This window comes from Rhincodon typus, chromosome 25 (genome assembly GCF_021869965.1).
Source record: "Rhincodon typus isolate 14 chromosome 25, sRhiTyp1.1, whole genome shotgun sequence".
NCBI lineage: Eukaryota > Metazoa > Chordata > Chondrichthyes > Orectolobiformes > Rhincodontidae > Rhincodon > Rhincodon typus.
This window is the reverse complement of record NC_063356.1, coordinates 725,091-737,827: the sequence shown is the minus strand read 5'-3', so window position 1 is coordinate 737,827 and position 12,737 is coordinate 725,091.

Here is a 12,737-nt window from a genome sequence, read left to right as displayed (position 1 = left end):
ACACACACACACACACACACACACACACACACACACACCCTCACAAACTCACACTGGGGTCTAGCAGTTGCCTCGATGACCCTGCTCCTTCTGGTCATGTTCTGTTACTTGCTTAATTTCCTGAAGTGGCCTGTGTAGAGATGGATAAAAACAAAGTTGCTGGAAAAGCTCAGCAGGTCTGGCAGCATCTGTGAAGGAGAAAACAGAATTAACGTTTTGGGTCCGGTGACCCTTCCTCAGAGATGGATAATGTTGAGAAGGTTTCCAGCTAAATGGGAACAGATTCTAGAATAGATCTATCCACTCTGAAGTTTAGGCGAATGACAGATGATTTCATTGAAATATGTAAAATTCATAAAAGGTTTGACAGTGTAAATGCTGAGAAGCTGCTCCCTCCCTCAGGCTGAAGATTGGAGTCACGGTCTCAGAAGAACAAAGAAAGAAAGAGGGAGTAAACAAAAACAGAAATTGCTGGAAACGCTCAGCAGATCTGGCAGCATCTGTGAAGAGAAATCAAAGTTAATGTTTCAGTTCCGGTGACCCTTCCTCAGAACTGGCAGTTCTCTGAGTTCTCAACTCTGCCGAGTTTTTCCAGCAACATCCGTTTTTGTTTCTGACTTACAGCATCTGCAATTCTTTCATTTTTTTAAAAGAAAGAGTAAAGTCTTGATTCATTCGGAGAATGTGGGTGTCACTGGTCCGATATTGCCCGTCCCTAGTTGCCCCTTGAGAAGGTGGTGGTGAGCTGCCTTCTTGAACCGCTGTGGTCCTCCTGGTGTGGGTTGACCCACAATGCTATTAGGGAGGGAGTTCCAGAATTTTGACCCAGCGACACTGAAGAAATGGTGATATATTTCCAAGTCAGGATGGTGAGTGCCTCACAGGGGAAATTGTAGCTGTGGTATTCCCAAGTATCTGCTGTCCTTGTCCTTCTAAATGGAAGTGGTTGTGGGTTTGGAAGGTGCTATCCAAGGAGCTTTGGTGAGGTTTTGCTGTTGTTGGAGCTGTACTCATCCAGGCAAGTGGGGAGCATTCCATCACATTCCTAACTCATACCTTGTGGATGGTGGACAGACTTTGGGGAGTCAGAAGGTGAGTTACTCGCTGCAGGATTCCTATACTCTAATCTATAGTTATATGGCTTGTCCAGTTCAGTTTCTGATCAATGATAATCCCAGAATGTTGATAGTGGGTGATTCAATGATGATAATGCCATTGAATGTCAAGAGGTAATGGACAGATTGTCTTTTACTGGAGACGACCATCATCTGGCACGTGTGATGAATGTTACTTGCCACACTTCAAACCAAGCTTTGATCTTGTCCAAATCTTGCATTTATATAATGTCCCATAATTCTTTACACAAATTAAATACTATTGAAACTTCATCACTAATACAATGTACAAAATGTTGAAATGAATTTGTGCCAGCAAGCTCCACAAATAACAATGTGATAATGATGAGATAATCTGAAATTTATGAAGTTGACTGAGGGATAAATGGCCAGGGCAATGCCAGTAACATATCTGCTTTTATTCAAAGTAATGTCATGGGATCTTGCATATCCAGCTGAGAAGTCAGACACAGCAAGAGCTAAGCATCTCAGCTGAAAAACAGACCCCTCTGACAGCAGTACACACTCATTCAACACAGAGCTGCTCAGCTTATATTCCTGGCCTGAAGTCTCAACGTGGGACTTGAACCCACAATCCCACCAGGGAAGAGCTTGACCCAGAGAACCACAATTAGCATTTTACTGAGAGGAGAAATTTGTTACTGAAAAGTTTGTGAACCTTCAGCTTGTGCAGGCACTCACAAGTCCATGGATCTTTAGTCGTTGAGTTCTACTCAAGAGGGAACTGAAAGGTTTGGGCACCAAGTGACCACAGGATATGGAAATAGGGCAAGAAGGTGACCTTGAGGTAGACAATTGGACATGGACCTCATTCAATGGCAGACCAGGACTGAGGGGCCAAATAGCCTAAACCTGCTCCTACTCCATATTTACTGGGGGTCTAACTTTCCAAAATGATTATAATCCAATTTAAATATGCAATTAACTTTCACCTAACCTCCTTGATATTAATGCAAAAACTAATTTCTGAATAAATTGTCAATTACGTGTCATTAAATATCAAGCACACAGAACTACCTGCTTATCGTACTAAATCAATATAAAATCATATTTGATTAGTACAAAAGATCATCATCCTTTCAAGTCTTGGAAAATGTGTAAACATACATATCAAATATAACTGGATTTTGCATTTTTGGGACCAATTTAATTAAATAATTTTACTTGTGCTGTTCATGATTCAATTTTGTATTTACAATGGCTTTCTTTGGCTTTTCAGTTGGACTATAAGTACCTTTCCTTCTTAAGCTTCAGTTTGAAATTGGACAAGCAGTGATGGGATTGTTTGAGTTAAGTTCCAGTTCAACGTGGCCCCTGTGCTCCTGGTTATTTGAATTCCCAGCCTCATCTGAACTGACAAGGTCCAGCTTCCACCTGAAGCAGGTGTCAACACATCACTGAAACCTGATCACAAACTGTCAAGGTCATGCCCCTACTTCACACACAGGCCTCTACCAGGCTCCAGGCACAGGGCTGTGAATCTGGAAGTCCCTCATCGAGAGTCAACACACAGGCATCAGAGGAATGATCATCTTTAGACATCTTTGTTGGGCAACAGCATCTGTGACTAAGTGGCCCTTTCCAGGATACCAGTTGTCCACCCCAAATGGGACGGGGTCAGAAAATGTGTCCTAAACATCAACTGACTCCCACTTTCACTGGACCAGCCCTGGCTGAGAATTATACCTTGAGGGTTCACCATCATCACAGCCAAAGAAAGAACACTTGAAATTTTGCAACTTAGAAATGTTCAAGCACTCATGGGTAATCCCAAGAGAGACTATCCAGAAAGAGGAACCACAGTTCGATGACGTACTCCTGTTCCCCTATTCCTACGTGGGCTAGCAAAACTCTGAAATGACCGCCCTTCCCCAGTGAGACACACATTACTGGGGGAAGGGCAGCTGTATGAACAAGTGCACAGCACGGTGGCTCAGTGGTTAGCACTGCTACCTCACAGATCCAGGGACCCGGGTTCAATTCCACCCTCAGGTGACTGTCTGTGTGGAGCTTGCACATTCTCGCTGTGTTTGCGTGAGTTTCCTCCAGATGCTCTGGTTTCCTCTCACAGTCCAAAGATGTGTAGGTTAGGGTGGATTGGCCATGTTAAATTGCCCCATAGTGTTCAGGGATGTGTAGATTAGGGGGATGGGTCTGGGTGGGATGCTCTGAGGGTGAGTGTGGACTTGTTGGGCTGAAGGGCCTGTTCCCACACTGTAGGGATTCTATTCTATAAGTAGGAGATACAGCTTCAACTGGAAAAGAAAGACTGTCCGTGTCCCTCATACCTGAGGGATTTGGTTTTACATCTGCAGAACAATCTTGGATGCCCTGTCAAAACTCCCCATTTGTAGAAATGAAAGGTTTGTGACCTTCACCATAAGCCCTACTGTAATCAGTGCGTCACAAGCATCAATATTCATGCCCTGACCTTTGGTTCCAGTGAAGATTCAAGGAGAAGTTCTATTCTGACCTTGATGAGGTCCTCACTCCATCCCAAAAGAAGAAAAGATCATCCTCCAGGGAATTCAATGCTGGGATTAGCAGTGACTATAATATCTAGAGAGAAATCATTGAGAAAAATGATGAGATAAAAGCCAATGAAAATGCTGTCCTCCTGCTAACAATGTGCGCTCAGCATGCCCTCATTATAACATACACCATCTTCCATCAGGAAGACAAATACAAAATCATAACAAGGCATTCCAGATGAGAACATGGACACCTCTCAGTCAGGAGGAGGGACATCAATGCCTCAGTCTGAAAGCAGCCTGACTGGAGAGATGAATTCCAAGTGCAACTCATAAAAAATCTGGAAAATCTTCATGCAACTAACTTCATCCCAGGGCAGTGGGATCAAATGGAGTCAGCTGTACGAAGCACTGTGTCCACATTATTGCATTGGAGCATTGTTATTGCCAGGATTGTATCAATGGAGGCATTAGAAAACGTAAATGAATTTAACTCACAAAACATCCTCCAGGCCATAGGTCAAACCCACCATATCTACCCCAACTGCCTCCCATCTTCGTCCTAACTACCACCAAACCTCATCCGATCCCTCAATGGGATCTTTCCTTGCTAACACAATTCAGTTGCTCAACCACTGTTTCAGGGCAAATTGAGACAGAATGGAATGTGAATTCATTTTCACAGAGAACAATTTCCTAGAATCAGATTGGTCAAGTCCCTTCATAATTTGAAAACTTCGATTACTTCAAGTTAAAGCTTTCAATTTACCAAAAGGGACACGGCAACTTTCCTTCATTCTTTGCTGTAAATTCTGCTCTAGATCCCTTGGAAGCTGCACTTGTGGCTTCAATGTGGCATTCAGCATAGTCAGTCTGGTGGAGCTCTCAGCATGTGGAGGGAAGTAGGGAGGGAGGGACAGAGGGAGACAGTGAAGGATGTAGGGAGGGAGGGACAGAGGGAGAGCAGGAGGGATAGAGGAACAAAGGGAAGGAGGGAGGTAGGGATGTAAGGAGGAAGGGGAAGAGGGAGGGGAGGAGGTACAGAGGGACAGACAGAGGGAGGGATGTAAGGAGGGAGGGACATAGGGTGAATCAGTCAATAATTACTGAATTTGCAGAGTCTGTTAGCCATATGAAAGATGAGCCTGGCTATGTAACATGTTTTCTTTGTAGTGAACAATTGATTGATGAGAGAATTAACAGCAATTCTGCACTGAAAACGTAGCTTATATTTATCTCAGTAGCTCAAGTAAAACCTCACTTGTGTTTTCACTTGTGAGTCCTATTCATGTATTCACTTGAGCTGTGCACCGCTCCAACACTGGACATCTCAATCCTATTCCAGCCTCCAGGTGGGTCCTGTGTAAAGTATATTGCTTCGTAGAAAAGAGCCTCCTCTGTTGACCAGTTATTGCCCTGAAACCTGCCCTCCACTTTCCACAACATGTCCTGCTCTGACCTTGTAACAACAAGTTTCTCTTTGGTAAAATTTCATGGTTCTGATTTAGACCCCTGTGAGAGATTGGCCTTTCCATTTCTCTCAGCTGATGAAGCTCTTGTACATTTTGCATTGAGTTGTGTCTTGTGTGTAAAGATGTCTTTGCCCATCCATTATGGCTCCTTGGGTCAGTGCTGCTACTTTTCTGTTGGGGCTCCAATTGTGACCAATGTCTTTCTTTCAGACTAGCAACAGGGTCATTGCCCTGAGTGACACACCTGACTTGGTGAAGATGGTTAGTCCTCACCACAAAGATACAGAGATAGGTAAAACCCGTCTCTGGATACCGCTCGGGTAAATGAACTGTTTGTACAAAGCATAGTTCATTTCATAGTAACCAGGAAACAGCCATCAGTGAAAGAGCAACATTTGTGAGCTCCCTAGTCACAGTTCTGAACATCTCAGTTTCATACGCTTGAAACTTCATGGACCATCTAAATCGAGATGTTGAAGATGATGAAAGGATTTGAAAGGTTTGGCAGAAAGAAATTATTTCTTCTTCTTAAGGCGAGCCTTAAAATTAGAACAAAGTCATTTGGGGGTGACTCGGGGAGCATTTGCTTATGCAAAGTGGAAATTTGGACCAGTCTCCACCCAAAAAAGCCGCTGGAGCTGAAGGTCTCTTGGGAATTTTAAAACTGAGATTGAGAGACTTTGGTCAGCCAAGGGGTAAGGATTATGAAAACTCTGTGACTAAGTGGATACAAACATAAAAACATTGAAAATAGGAGCAGGAGTAGGTCATTTGGCCCTTCTAGCCTGCTCCATCATTCAATATGATCATGGCTGATCATCCAACTCATTCTCTTCTTCAGAAATTTCTGAAGAAGGGTCTAGACCTGCAACGTCAGCTTTCCTGCTCCTCTGATGCTGCTTGGCCTGCTGTGTTCATCCAGCTCTACACCTTGTTATCTCAGATTCTCCAGCATCTGCAGTTCCTACTATCTCTGTGACAATGTTTTGGTCTCAATTGCTTTCAGTGGTCCTTTTTATTCATTCACAGGATGAGGGCATCGATGGCTAGGCAGCATTTATTGCCCATCCCTAATTGCCCAGAGGGCAGTTCAGAGTCAACCGCATTGCTATGGGTCTGGAGTCACATGTAGGCCAGACCAGGTAAGGATGGCAGTTTCCTTCCCTAAAGGACATTAGTAAACCAGATGGGATTTTCTCAACAATTGACAATGGATTCTTGATCATCATTAGACTCTTAATTCCAGATATTTTATTGAATTCAAGTTCCACCGTCTGCCATGGCGGGATTCAAACCCAGGTCCCTAGAATGTTATCTGGGTCTCTGGATTAACAGTCCAGCAATACTACCACTAGGCCATCAGTAGCGAATTCCACAGGCTCCCCACTCTGTGAGTGAAGACATTTCCATGATCTCAGTCCCAAATGGTTTATCCTTTATTGTTAAACTATGACCCATCATCGGGAACATCCTTCCTGCATTTAACCTGTCTAGGTCTGTTAGAATTTTATAGGTTTCTGTGAGATCCCCCTCATTCTTCTAAACTCCAGCGAATATAATCACAACTGTTCCAGTCTCTCTTCATATGTCAGTCCTACCATACCAGGAATCAATCCAGTCAATCTTTATTGTGCTCCCTCCATTGCCAGAATATCCTTCCTAAGGAGACATTTTCAATCTCTCCCTGTTATGAACTGAAGTCCCCACCTGCTTCCCCGTACCTAAGAAAACACATGCAATGTGCCATAATGGCCACCGCCCAGTGTCTCAGACCTCAATGATCACAAAGTGCTTCGCGAGGCTGGTCATGGCCCACATTAACTCCAGTCTCTCAACCTGCCTCTATCCCCTACAATTTGCCTACCAACACAACAGGTTCACAGAGGACGCCATATCCCTCGCCAACCACTCATCCCTGGAACATCTGGACAATAAAGGCACCTACATCAGACTCTTGTTTGTTAACTACAGCTCCACCTTCATTGCCATTATCCCCTCTAGACTGATCTCAAAACTGTGTGACTTTGGTCTTGGCTCTACCGTCTTCAACTGGATCCTCAGCTTTCTGACCCATAGGCTGCAATCAGTGAAGATAGATAACTGCACCTCCTACACAATAACACTCAACACTGGAGCCCCCACAAGGATGTGTTCTAACCCCCCCACAGTACTCCCTGTACACCCACGACTGTTCCATATGAACACCATCTGCAAGTTCGCTGATGACACCACCGCAGTGAGATAGATATCTAACAACGACAAGTCAAATTACAGAAGGGAGGTAGAGGGCTTGGTGACATGGTGCAATGAAAACAATCTGTCTCTCAATGTTGGAAAAACTAAAGAACTGATCATTGACTTCAGAAAGAAGGGAGGAGAACACGCCTCCATCTACATCAACGGGACTGAGGTTGAGAGGGTGGAGAGCTTCAAGTTCCTGAGAGGGCGATAAGCAATGACCTGTCCTGGTCTTCCCACGTAAACGTGACAGTCAAGAAGGTACAACAATGCCTCTTCTTCCTCAGGCAGCCCAGGAAATTTGGCATGTCCATAAGGTCCCTCACCAACTTCTACAGATACACCATTGAAAGCAAACTGTCCGGGTGCACAATGGCCTGGTACGGCAACTGCTCTGTTCAAGACCATAAGAAACTACAGAAGGTGGTGTGCACAGCCCAGACCATCACAGAAGCCAACCTTCCATCCATGGACTCCATTTACACGGCTCACTGTCTCAGAAAGGCAGCCAACATCATCAAAGACCCATCACACCCGGTAATGCTCTCCTACAACCTCTCCCGTCAGGCAGAAGATACAGAAGCCTGAACACACATGCACCAGCAGGTTCAGGAACAGCTTCTTTTTGGTCATTGTCAGACTGTTGAATGGCCTCTCTAGCCTCAAATAATGTAACCTGCAATGTAATCTATATGCTTCTAAGTCTTTTTGGTCTATACATCCTTTGCTTGCTGTGATCCGGCTATACCACCCATAAACAAAGCTTTTCACTGTATTTTGGTACACGTGACAATAAAATCAAAAACAAAAGAATAATCAAATCTGCACACAATACTCCAGATGTGATCTCACCAAGGCCCTGTCTAATTTCAGCCAGACATCCCTGCTCCTGATATTCATATCTTCTGGCTATGAAGGCGAACATATCATTTGCCTTCTTCACTACCTGCTGCGTCTGTGTGCTTATTTTCAGTGACTGGCATACAAGGACACCCAGGTCTTGTTGCACATTCCATTTCCTAATCCATCACCATCCAGATAATAATTTGCCTTCCTGTTTTTGCTCTCACATTTACCCACATTGTACTGTATCTGCCATGTATTTACCTGCTCACTCAGCCTGTCCAAATCACACTGAAGCATCACTGCATCTTCCCAGCTTTGTATCCTTTGCAAATTTGGACATATTACATTTAGTTCCCAAATTTAAATCATCAATATAAATTTGTGAATAACTGGGGTCCTAGCACTGATCCTTGTGGTACCCCACTAGTTACTGCCTCCTCTCGGAAAAAGACTCATTTATTCCTATTCTCTGTTCCCTGTCTGTCAACCATTTCTCAATCCACTCAATAAACTACCCGCAATCCCATGCACCTTAACTTTACACATTCATTTTTTGTGTTGGACTTGGTCGAAAACTTTCTGAAAATCCAATTAAACCATATCCACTGGCACTCCCTTGTCAACTTTACATCTTTGAAAAATTCCAGTAGATTTATCAAGCACAATTTCTCTTCCATAAATCCATTCTGACTCTGTGCTATCCTGTCACTGTTTTAAAGTGATCTGCTATTTAATCTTTTATGATAGACGAATGGACTCTCACATTTGAGCATGTAGGTCAGAAAGGTGATGAAATTTGAGAGGGTCATTCAGCAAGATGCACTTCTGGAGGCAGTTATTGAGAGCACCATATTGGAGATGTTCTCACATTCACAAGAAAATTAAGGCTGGATTTTCCTGAAGTCACGATGAGACACTCAAAGTGTTCAAATGCTGACTCTGTTCCTTTTCTGTTTCATGCTTGATCGGAGTCTCTGTGGGTTTTAGACAAATTAAAGAAATAAAGCACTGGCTTTGCTCTCAACAGAGTTGAAGCTGATAGGAAACACTGTGAATTATCTGTGTCTTGGGGCAGAACCACATCTGCAATAAAAAAAAGGTTCAATTGAAAAGTGAAGCTGGTAATTCATGAACAGTAAAGGATTGTATTTGATGGTAAATCCACCCAGATTACAATTGAAATCCAATTGAAAGAGTCTATACTTCCTTACCTCTGAGATCAACCTCCCCAATGGTTAGATAATGCCAGACAGATTCAGTTATTTATACCTCACAAAGTGTCCTGGTTGCCTGGGGCAGATGTAGCTGAGAGAGAAAGCTGGCCTCCCAGTGTGTGTCTGGGGTAGTGGACAAGACAGTGCTGGTGTCTGTTAGACTGTGCAATGAGATGTGCACATTAGCCCCAAATAAAGGTCTCCCATTTTAAAAAGATACAAGCCATTACCTTTTGAGTCTGTTTCATAAACACACATCACCAATGTTTCATTTCAGTCTCGGTATATTTAATAGTTAAGTTCACCGCCATGGAAACAAAACATGATAATTCCAATCAGTGCATCAGTGTTGTAAGGGCAGATGGAGATCTTCAGTGTTAAGACTTTCAGAACCTCAATATAAATCCAGACAGCCATCTAAAACACAGCTCTCCAAAGTAGACAGCGTGCGATCCAGGCACAGGTCATACACTGTGCGCACGGACATTAGTACTGAAACTGGAGGAGTCCCCTGAATACAGCTGGAATAACCTGCCAGTGGAGTAGGGCCTAAGCCTCGTCCACTCCGTCCGCTCCAGTTGCATTTCTCTTCAATGTTTTCTCTTTTTTCTCTCCTGTTTTATTTTATTTACTTGATGGTTAAGAGGTCAGTAACAGCAACAGCATCATCGGCAATGAGCGGGGCCCAGTGGCGCGGACTCGAGTGGGGCCCAGCGGTGCGGACTCATGGCAGTGGCGTCAAAAGTGAGTTTGGGTTCCCAGCAGTATCTGTGTCGAGCACAGATTCATGAAGGTGGCACTGGAGATGGGTTTGGGCCCAGTATGAGACCCAGTAGTATCAGCAAAATGGGCCTGAAGTGGACTCATGGCACTGGTGGGGTGGAATTTGAGCTGGTACAGTACCCGGCAGCGTTTGATGCCATCTACAATGGTGAGGTCCAGCAAGGGCTCAGTGACGGAGGAGTCAGTGGAGGTGAGTTGGCACTGAAGAGTGAGTGACTTTTATTCCAGTGGCAACGGCACAGCAAAGGGGACTTGTGCCTCACCACCAGGCCCATGGCTCATGACGGAATACTTAACAAAAAGGAAATGAGCCTGACTCAGTTATTCAATGAGATAATGTCTGATCTGATAATCCTCAACTCCCCTTTCCTGCCTTTTCCCCGTAACTCTTGATTCCCTTTCTGATTAAAAATCTATCCCTCTCAGCCTCAAATATATTTAATGACCCAGCACTGACAGCCCTCCTCGGTAAAGAATTCCACAGACTGACTGTCCTTTGAGAGAAGAAATTCCCGTCAGCACTTGTATTTGTTCCAAAGTGAACAAGGCACTGGAACAGGGTGAGGTGCATCCACAGGTTCTGAACAAAGTGAGGGAAGTGATGGAATTGTGGGGGGTCTGGCCAAAACTTTGAGTTCTCTCTGGAACCTTGAGAGGTACGAAAAGGCTGGAGAATTACCAACGTCGCAGCTTTGTTTACAAAAGGCTTTTAGTCCAATCCTAGTAATTAGAGACCAGTCAGTTTAATGTTGGTAGTGAAAACTTTGGAAACAATTGGCACATGGAAAGAATTGAGTTAACAAGGAAAAATCAGCATGGAAATCTGGATGTGGCTGTAGTGATCGGAAGCAGGTGGATCTTATTGATTGTGAGATCTTGATGAGTTGTTAATCTGGTCCAATCAGGGAGCCCTGGATGACAGGACTATCAGAGATCACCTCTTTCTTGGGACTAGCTCTGAGCTGGTTAGTCAGAGCCCATATACTGTGCACATATAAATATAGGGTGACTCACTGACAGCATACCAGCCTCTGTGCAGTTATTTCAAAAGTATACTGTGTTTTTAGGCTTTATTAATAGTATAAAGTAAAGCATAAAGTACAAGAGCAAGGATGTGATATTAAACTTGTATAAGACAATTGCTGGAGCACAGCTGCAGCAATGTGTCCAGTTGTGAGATTCACATTCTAAGAGAGATATGAACGCATCAGAGAGAGAATGCAGAAATGATTCACAAGAATGGTTCCAGGAATAAGAAGGAAGAAGCTGTTCCCATTTGTAAAAGAAACAAAAATGAGAGGGTGTAGATTTTAAGCGATGCAGAAATGAAGCAAGGATGGTGATGACAGAAAAATCTTTTTCACTTCGTGAGTAATCAGGGTAGAGAACGCACTGCTGGGAATGTGTTGGAGGTTTTCAAGAGAGCATTGAATTATTTTTTGGAGAGAAATAGTGTGCAGAGGCATGGGAAAAGGCAAGGACTGAGATCATAGAGTCAGACTCAATAATAGAGCCTGTGCAGGCCATAATATAATTGGATACAGGAGCAGAGTGAGGCCATTCATCCCAATGAGTCTGCTATCTTTCAATCACGACTGATGTTTCTTAATCCTTTTCCCCTGTTTTTTCCCCATAACCCTTGATTCTCTTACTGATCAAGGACCTATCTACCTCTGTCTTAAATACACTCAATGACTTGGCCTCTACAGCCCTCTGTGACAATGGGTTTCCTCTGGCTGAAGAAATTCCTCCTCATCTCAGTTCTAAAGGCTCATCCTTTCACCCTGAGGCTGTGCCCTCGAGTCTGAGTCTCTCCTATTGGTGGAAACATCTTCTCCATGTCCACTCTATCCAGGTATCTCAGTATTCTGTAAGTTTCAATCAGATCCCCCCTTATCCTTCTAAACTCCATTGAGCACAGACACAGAGTCCTCAACCGTTCCTCATGTGACAAACCCTTCATTCCGAGGATCATTCTTGTGAACATTCTCTGGACTCCCTCCACTGCCAGCACATCTATCCTTAGATATGGGGCCCATAACTGCTCACAATATTTCAAGCACAGTCTCACCAAAGCCTTATACAGCCTCAGTTGTACATCCCCACTCTTGTCTTCCAGTCTGCTTGTAATGAATGCTAACATTGCATTTACCTTCTTAACTACCAACTGAACCTACATTTTAACCTTAAGACAATTCTGAACTAGGACTTCCAGGTCCCCTTGCGCTTCAGACTTCTGAATCATTTACCCATTTAGAAAATAGTCTACACCTCTATTCTTCCTACCAATGTGCATAGCCTCGCACTTTCCCAAATTGTATTCCATCCACTGCTTCTTTGCCCACTCTCCCAGCCTATCCAAGTCCTTCTGCAACACACCCTACCCACATCCTCAGCACGGCTTGGCTCTCCAACTATCTTTGTGTCATCAGCAAACTTAGCAATAATGCCCTCAGTTCCTTCATCCAGATCCTTGATGCATGATGTGAATAGTTGTGGTCCCCACACTGACCCCTGTAGAACTATGGGGAGATGATGGCCTAGTGGTATTATTGCTGGACTGTTATACCAGAAACT